This window comes from Zingiber officinale, chromosome 2A (genome assembly GCF_018446385.1).
Source record: "Zingiber officinale cultivar Zhangliang chromosome 2A, Zo_v1.1, whole genome shotgun sequence".
NCBI classification, from domain to species: Eukaryota; Viridiplantae; Streptophyta; class Magnoliopsida; order Zingiberales; family Zingiberaceae; genus Zingiber; species Zingiber officinale.
In genome coordinates this window covers 85233875-85243957 of record NC_055988.1, presented here as the reverse complement: position 1 = coordinate 85243957, position 10083 = coordinate 85233875, and the positions used below count along the sequence as shown (strand labels likewise).

Below are 10083 nucleotides of genomic sequence, written 5' to 3'. Positions count from 1 at the left end.
CAATAAAATTGAAAACATGAGAGACAAAATGATGATTCAAAAAGTTCAAGGACATTTTAAACAGAAGCAAAATATTTTGAAAAAAAATGTCCATGCCACCTTCAGACCAAGAATAAGATAATGTAAGTTCTCTTCTTGCTTCTTTAACCCTATGAGAGCTCCAAGAATGGCTTGCAAGTCGCAACAGTCTGTTTTAGGGCATTCTCGTTGCAAACAGCCGCAACACATCCACCTACATGATATAACAGCTTTTAACCAGACAGAAACATTACACTTTCTCAAATAATAGAGAAGAAAGTAATGCGTCTCTTAAGTCTATCTTCGCGCAAGGACTAAGATTACGAACAAGATTGGAATTAAAGAGCATTGCCAGTGGTTCAAAACCACTAAGAAATGATAATCAGATAAAATACCCAGATTAAAACTTCAAGCAAGCATGTCAACAAGTTCAATGTGTTGTAAAGGAATGAATTTGCCTTTCCCCTAAAAAACAAATCAACGAATAACTACATTCTTAATTATCTTGTAAAGTTGTTACAAAGAATTTACTATGCAGTAGAGAGAAAATGCGTCCATCAATTCAACTAATTCATCAAAGATCTCGTAAATCTGCTCCACTTCAGGATGGATAATATCACGAGAATAAAATTGGTGAACCCTTGTCTCCACCTCGATCCAACTACATCCTAGCAACTCCTTTCCACCCGGTTGATTCAGTCTTTCCGACCTTCCCAACATCTTCCCATTTGCTGCACTCACTGAATCATGGTAGCCTTCTTCCTTTGAGCTGCTTCAGTTCCTACAAAAACAAGCAAATTTAACTGAGAATAATTAACACAGGTATGAAAACAAATTAGCTTGGTTCACATGATATAAGATATCAAGGCAAATCAGAAAATAAACAAATTTACATGATGTTAAATTAAAATTATATACCACAACATCCTTATTATGATTAAGATAGAAACAATCTCTCATATTTATATAAGATTTTAATTTTCAATGACATAATTGTAAACTAAATTTGAAGTGGAAAGGGTACAAAACAGTGTTTTGTAGAATTGCACATACACATTTATACAGTTTGACCTTTTCTTTTTAATGTATACTGCATATTTTAAGTGCAACTCCAATGGTTATCAATTAGGAGGCGACTCGTGCAGTAAGGTACTTATGCTATATGCCCACATAAAATCTTGATGATCATAATGAGATCTCAAGAAGAACGGAGAGCACTGCACCTTTTGACTATAACAGGGTCAGTATTGGTTTCTAATGAAGGTTGCATTGTGGCTGCTGCTAATATTTTGTCAAAGAAATGGCATTTTCAGCATGGTAAACAACACATGGTAAATCCCCCCAAAAAAAAATGCATAAAGATGATTTTGATGACAGTATCTAGACTAATAGTATCATTTCTGTTGAGACAAATCCATACACATCTTTTGAGAAATCAAAGATAAAACGTTGAACAAATCAACCTATGACAAGTCTTATTTGCTTTCCTTCTCCATCATCATGCATTATGGAGTAGTAGATGATCATGTCGCACTTGGTTCTGAGGAATAGTTTTCTCTTCCTTACAAATTTTTATGATTTAGGAGTTATTATATTTGATTAAAATTGAACAATTCTCATAAAATCAACCCATCTTGGCGGCCAATTCTCTTCTTGCTTCTTTAACTCTCTGAGAGCTCCAAGAATGGATTGCAAGTCACAAATGTCTGTATTTGGGTATTCTCGCCACAAATAACAGCAACACATCCACCTACATCATATAACAGCTTTTAACTAGACAGATATATGATACTTTCACATATAATAGAAAAGAAAGTAAAGCATCTCTTAAGTCTATCTTCGAGCAATGACTAAGATGACGAACAAGATTAGAAATTGAAATACATTGTCAGTGGTTCAAAACGACTAAGAAATGATAATCAGATAAAATACCTAGATTACAACTTCAAGCAAGATATCAACAAGTTCAACGTGTTGTCAAGGAATGAATTTACTTTTCACCTAAAAACAAATCAAAGAATAACCACATTCTGAATTATCGTATAAGGTTGTTACAAAGAATTTACCAGGAACTTGAAGTTGTTGGCATAACAAAAAATGTTGGCCATGGCTGCAAAAATCTACCCTTTCAAAGCAATGATGATTCGATTGAAGGCTCCAACATTTAGCAAAATGGTATCTGAGACAATATATTTGCAGAATTATGCAGTGGAGAGAAAAAGCATGCTTCCATCGATTCAACTAATTCATCCAAGATCTCATAAATCTGCCCCACGTCAGGATGAATTGTATCACCAGAATAAAACTGGCGAACCCTTTTTTCCACCTCGATCCAACTACATCCTGGCAACTTCTTTCCACCCAGTTGATTCAATCTCTTTCTGACCTTCCCAACATCTTCCCATTTGCCTCACTCACTGTATAAATTTGCGAGCATGAAGCCATAGTCAACACTCTTAGGTTCGAGCTCAAGTAACTTCCTCAGTGCCAATTCAGCCAAGTCTTTGGCACCATGTACCCTGGCACCATTGAGCAAAGAACCCCACACAACCACATCAGGCACAATTCTCATATCCCTCACGATATCCATTGCAACATCAAACCTACCAGCCTGGCTAAGAAGGTCTATGACACATCCATAATGCTCAATCTCGGGATCAATTGTATAGTCTCAAGTCATAGAGTTGATGTAACCAAGCCCTTCATCCACCAATCCTGCATGAGTACAAACATTCAGAAGCCCCATAAAAGTGACTTGATTAGGTTGAGGACCCTCTTGTTCCATCTCACGAAATGTTTCTATCGCCAAGCTGCTATGTCTCTGGAGAGCCAAGCAATTGATCATGGAATTCCAAGATGTAATGTTCTTCTCAGACATCGTAGAAAAAATCCACCTTGCTTTCTTCACATTGCCACATTTGCCAAACATATCAATGAGCGCATCACAAACAAAGGGACTATCTCCCATGTTGTTCTTGAAGACATACCCATGGAGGGATTTCCCGAGCCGGAGCATACCAAGATACACACAAGGGGAGAAGAGGCTGATACAGTCGTCTTATTTGGCTGTGCGCCATTGATGACCGTCCTGGAGAAGAATCAGAGTGCCTCTGAGAAAAGACCATTCTGGGCGCACCCAGAAATCACAACATTCCAGGCAGGAACATCCGTATCGGGCATTTCTTCAAACATGAAGAGGGCTTTCCCCTCTGCCCTGTTCCCATGTACCCAGTGAGAAGAGCCGTCCAAGACACCACATTTCTCTGAGGCATTTCGTTGAACGGATACGGGGCAGCGTCGGTGTCTGAGAACCTGGAGAAGGAATCCACGAGCGCAGTGCGCACAACAGCAAAGTCATGGAATCCGGACATGGAGAGGAGGGAGTGGAGGGTGCTGGTAAGGCGGGGGTCGGAGCAGGACTTGAGGAGGGAGGGATAGATGAACTCGTTGGGGCGAGGGGTGGGGGCGCCGCGGAGCATACGGCGAAGTGGTGGAGAGCGGTGGGGGAGTCAGGATCGGGGCGGGATGCCTAGGCGGACATGAGGGCAGAGTAAAGGAAGACGTTTGGAGCGGGGAGGGAGTCAAAGATGAGGCGGGCGTAGGGGATGTCGGCGAGGAGAGCAGGAGCTTGAGGAGATCAAATCCTCTTCCCCAAATTTATCTGTCCTCGTGTTTCCTTGTCGATCGAACGGACCAGATTACATCTCAAGAATATCTTACACATCACGAGGATATAGCACACATCTTAAAGATGTCATGATACCTTAAGATGTAATCTGGTCCGTCCGATCGACAGGGGACACGGGGACAGAGAAATTTGGGGACAGAAGATTTGATCTGGAGCTTGAGGGCGTAGAACTGGGTGCGTCCGTGGCCCAAGGAGAGGAGGAAGGCCTGGATCTGCTTCAGATGACAGAGGGTGGTGCAGCGGTCGAGTAGCGAGACGTGGTGGTGATTAAGGGCATCCACACCCACAGTAGTTAGAGCCCATTGAAAGCTCTTTTGTTGTCACATTTACATCATCTTTCTTCACATTAAGGCTACGTTTGATTGAGTGTAATGTAATTGAGCTTGTAATGTAACCAAATTTATAATGTAATGTAATGTAATTCTGATTACATTACTACGTTTGGTAATATAATGTATGTAATCTTTGATTACAAGGGTGATTACATTCTTTTGTTTGGTGTCCATTATTTTTTATAAGGAATGTAATTCGTATTATTATAAAATGACAAAAATATCCTACGACCTCTACCGATGGGCGCTACATCTCTGTCGGAGTTTGCGGTCGTCGCCGTCGTCAGCCGCCATCGGTCGCCGGCCATCGCCGGCGGGCGACGATGGGCGACGACAGATTAGGGGTATATTTGACATTTAAATTTTTATTAAACGATGAACTTGTAATGTAATCGGATTACAATGTGTTTATTTTGTAATCCAGATTACAAAACTTCATTACATTTTGTAATCCAGATTACATTACATTACAAGTTAAAAATGAAACCAAACAAATTAATCAGCTTTGTAATGTAATCTGAATTACATTACAAAGCAGATTATCCCCTACCAAACGCAGCCTAAAAAAAATCTCTCAATAATTTTTCCATGAGTCCCGTACTTTTCATTATATATATTTCATTATCTTTCTTCACATTTACATTTTATATAATTAAATTTTAATAAAATTTAAATTCATAAATTACTAACATAAAATAACTTTCATAATTAAAAAAATTACATAAATATAACAATACATATATCGCAATTAATAAATTATTTTTTCACTGATTACAATTATAGCGTGCCCAAATATACTCAACTAAGTCTGCTTGAAGTTGATGATGTAGTTGATTATCACGTAGCTCGTAATTTCTACGGATATATGCTTGAAATTCTTGATTAGAGCCTTGAAATATTTGTGATTGAGGATCTCCTTCATCGTCCGACCAATTGACTACTGTATCTTCCTCATTCTCAATAATCATGTTGTACAAAATAATACAGATATACATGATGTCCTTCAAATTATCCTTGTACCAAGATCGTCCTGGACCTCTTATCATTGCCCATCATGATTGGAGCACCCCAAATACCCTCTCGACATCCTTTCTCACGGCCTCCTGCCGTTCCTTAAATATTTTTCTCTTGGGATCTTGGGGGCATGGAAAGCTCTTGACGAAAGTAGCCCATTCTGGATAGATCCCATCGGTCAGATAATATCCTTTTGTATATTGCATATTATTAATCGTAAAATTAACCTCGGGTGCATTCCCTTGTAAGACGTCGTTGAATAACGGTGATTCGTTAAGCACATTGATATCATTACGTGACCTTGCAATCCAAAAAAAAAGGCATGTCATATCCATAAGTCCGAAGATGCAACGACTTCGAGCACAATTATTGGGACGCCATGATCTCTAAACTGGCCTTTCCAAGCCACGGGGCAATTTTTCCATTGCCAATACATACAATCAAGACTGCCCAACATGCCAGGGAAATCATGTCTCATGCATTTCAAGCAAGTGTTGGATATCAGCAGTATTAGGTCTTCTTAAATATTGGGCCCCGAACACTTCAATTACACATCGACAAAAGTTGAATAAACATTGGATGGCAGTTGTTTCGACAATCTGTAGATACTCATTATAATGATCAGCAGTGACTCTATACGCCAATTGACGAATAGCCGCTGTGTATTTCTGAAGTGGTGACAAATCTTTTTTCCCCGTTGCATCGACCTTCCATTGAAAATATTCGGAATGATTTTTCACAGCATCAACTATACGAAAGAATAACTCTTTTTACATTCGAAATCGACGTCGAAATATGCCATCAGGATATACAGGATTATCAGAAAAGTAATCATTGAAAAGACGAGCATGTCCAACTTCACGATTCCGATTCAAATACCTTCTCCTATGTGTTCTACTAGAAGAACTTTGAGCTCTTTGACGTACCATTTGACGCTGCTCATATAGTTGGAGCATTCTTCGTTCATCTATATCCTCCGCATCTTCCGCCAATTCATTTCTCCAGAATTCATGGAGCATAGATCTAGATTTTGAGTCATTTGAAATAAATCAAGATATTTTTGTGGTTGAAAAATATAGAGAGTTGAGGAAAGAAATCGGAAGCGAAGATAACAACGAGATGGATGAAAAAAATATGAAATCGATCATGTATTTATAAAAAATAAATATAAAAATAAATTTAATCGTTGAACAACGGCTAAACGACATAATATATATAAAAAATTTCTTTGTTATTTTTTTTATAATTATTAAAATAAAAATAATATATATAAAAAATAAAAAAATAAAATGAAAAAGCGGCTCCATAACCATGGAGCCACTTTTTCATGTAAAGCGAAAAACCTCCCTCCCATAGTGGGAGGGAGGTTTTTCGCTGCTGCCACGTCACAGTAGGAGCTCTGAAAGAGCTCTCACTGTGGATGCTCTAAGGGAGAGGGCTGCCGACAAAGGAGCGGTGGCGCATACGGGCCCCCGTTGTGGTTGGAAATGAAGCCTCCACTGATGTCTATGGGAAATTATCAAAATACCGAGACTCCAACAAGATTTACTAAAAGCCCCTGAATTATTCGTAATATCAAAATACTCTGCTCACTGAGTTGATCTAGAATCAATATCATCGGAGAACTCAAATGTAGTCGTTAAAAGGTAAATCCTTTCCCCAAAATCAACAAGAACACACAAGAATCATAGTAATATCCTTCTACAGTGCAATCTCACAAAAAAGAACAATTACTCAGAAACAACAAAGTGGGCCCTGGTTTGGGCTACCAGGTATCTGCCAGGGCACAAAAATACCTAGGGGCTCATTCTTAAAAGTTTTTTTTTCGTCGAAGCCTCTCTCTTGCTGAAGCCCTAAACTCTCTCGCCCTCACGATTCTCCTGGCCTTCCTTCCCTCACCGCGACTCACCCTCACGATTCTCCTCGTTTTCCCTTCCTCGTTGTGACAACTATGAGCCCTCTCTCAAAGGCGTCGACACGACGAAGCACCCTTATTAGTAAACATTCATGCCTTTCATTTTTCTTGCTAATCATGTTTTGTTTCTGCACAAATTGGTAGTTTTCGCTCCATTCATTTTTAGGTCTTAATCGGCCTTTTTCTTTCGATTGGTCACTTTGAGTGATCGATTTTGGCCATATTTTTCCAGTTATTGTATCAATTTTTATTATTTTTTTCCACCATTTCTGTTATTATTGTTCCAGATTAGGGATTTAGTTTTAGTGTTCGAGTAAATAATATGACGTAGGAACCCTAACACACTTTCCAATTGTTATTTTGATCTTGGATCTGAGTATTTTCAAATTTTAAAAATTTATGTTCTAGTAGATTATTCGAGATCTTTGCTTGCATGCTATGAACTTCAAATCATGTGATTCCTAGTGTTATTGTTGTTGGGGCCGAAATATAGCTAGAGGGGGAGGAGGGTGAATAGCTCGGCGCGATCTTGTGCTCGTAGTTGCTTGCTTCTTGTGATGAAATGCAGCGGAAAATAGAAAGAACAAACATACAACGCTAACACTAAGGATTTATTTGGTATCCACCTCAAGGAAAGGTGACTAGTCCAAGGATCCACACACTCACGCACCCTCCACTATGAAAACACTCCTTTACGGTAACTACCGAAGGCGGAGAAGCCCTACAATACTCTCAATACAATAAGAAGCAAAGAGAAGCAAATACAAGGGATGGCTTACACGGTTTACACAAGAAACTCTAACCCTAGCTTCTTCTTCTTGTTGCAGATCCGCCTCTTGACTTGGAAGTGCCTCTAAGAACCTTCAAGATCTGGTGGTGAGAACTCTGTGGAGAAGCTCTGTGAAGTCGCTGTGAAGATCGGAGATGAAAGCCGAGAGTACTTCCAAGAGAAACGCTCGCCCATAGCTAAATACGACGCCAACGGCCCAATAGATTGGATTGCTCCCAATCGATTGGGGAGGCTTTGGATCAATCGGCTGATCGATCCAGAGCGTTTCTGTGCTCCTGGGAATTGCCTGGATCGATCCACAGCTTACTGCGCAAAATCGCAGCTCCCAATCGATCGGTCGATCGATTGGGAGGCATTCTGTGCGATCGACAATTCTCCCAATCGATCCACTGATCGATTGGGAGGTTCTTCTTCCGCGGGACTCACCCAATCGATCAATCGATCGATTGAGCATAAGCCAATCGATCAGTTGATCGATCCAGCCCATGTGAGACTTGCCAAATCAAGTCCAAACATCCCTCAAACCAACATACGGTCCTCCATGACCTGTTGGTACATCATACCTAGCATCTGGTCACCCTTGACCTGCTAGGACTCCCTTACCAAGTGTCCGGTCAATCCCTTTGACCCACTTGGACTTCTACCAGATGTATGGTCAACCTTGACCCATCTAGATTTCTTCGTGCCAAGTATCCGGTCAATCCCTTTGACATACTTGGACTTCCCACACCAGATGTCCGATCACCTTGATCCATCTGTATTTCCTGTGCCTGGCTTCACTCACCAGGACTTCCCTTCTGCCTAGCTTCACTCAATAGGATTTCTCATCTGCATACCTTTACTCACTAGGTCTTTCACCTGGCTTCACTTACCAGGATTTTTCATACTGCCTAGCTTCACTCGCTAGGTCTTTCACCTGGTTTCACTCACCAGGATTTTCCATATTGCCTAGCTTCACTCACTAGGTCTTTCACCTGACTTCACTCACCAGGATTTTCTATACTACCTAGCTTCACTCATTAGGTCTTTCACTTGACTTCACTCACCAAGATTTTCCATACTGCCTAGCTTCACTCACTAGGTCTTTCACCTGGCTTCACTCACCAGGATTTTCTATACTGCCTAGCCTCACTCACTAGGTCTTCTCATCTGTCTGGTTTCACTCAACAGGACTTCTCATGCTGCCTAGCTTTACTCACTAGGTCTTTCACCTGGCTTCACTCACCAGGATTTTCCAGTCAAGTATCCAGTCAACCTTGACCTATTTGACTCTCCTTCACAATCTCCCCACATGAAAAATCGCACCTACATTCTCCATGTGTTGTCTACATGTATTGTCAAACATCGAAACCCAAACATCAAGACTCGAGCTTGAGCCAACTCAAGCTTAGTCAACCAGGTCAACCTTGACCTAGGGAATATTATACCAACAATTGCTACTTAATTAATGTCTATAATTTGAGAGAAATTGGTAATTTCATACTAGGTTCAATATTTTTTAGAACCATATTATTTAGAAGAGTGTGCAATAGTTCATTCTCCATGGAAAAATTTTAAAAAATTGCAGCGTTTTAAATTTTGTTATTTCTAGGATTCCTATACATAAAATTTAATTCATTTATAATGAGTTTTAATTTTTATAAGTAATATCATTTTTTTGGATAAAAAGATTTTAATTTTTAACCACTCGGTAAAATATATTGTTTAAGTTGCTCAAACTCAAAGTGAATATATTTTTGACAAAACTTCTTGGTATTCTCTCCATTCTTCTAGATTCCTATTTTGATGTTGAAACTAAGGATTATGGAGGTAAGCTAACTAAGTTACACTTCTTTATTATTTACATTTCAAGATTTTGTGTTACATTACCTTACTTATCTCTTTCCATTCTTAAGTTAAATTTGTCTTCACTGTCAATATTTTTTTGCTAAGAATTCAAGTGATTGTTGATTGTAAACACCTTTTGCATTCTGAATGAAATTGATTGCAATTATAATTATTAGTTTTAGATAATTTAATAGGGTAGGAATGAAAAAAGAATTTATTCCCATAGTTTGGAATTGATATTTCATCCTTATTTCTATGTTAGAATTGTAAAAATTTATGTGCAAATAGAAAAGGAACAACCATTTCTGGAAATAAAATTTTATAGATTAAAATAATTATTACTTAAGTTAATAAAAGGATAAAATTGGGGACATAATTAATAGTTTCGCTCTCAGTCCTTTAAACAATAAGGACCGACTCTAGGAAGCAATGTATGAAGATTAAAATTTCAAAAGAGACATGTAAAACTAGAATTGACACACTACGATAAAAAAACATG

At 39.0% G+C, this 10083-nt stretch overlaps 1 pseudogene; it reads right to left on the bottom strand.

Moving 5' to 3' along the window:
- Nucleotides 1-484: 484 nt before the first annotated feature.
- Nucleotides 485-6071, bottom strand: LOC122043765 (annotated as a pseudogene).
- Between the last annotated feature and the right edge of the window lie 4012 nt (nt 6072-10083).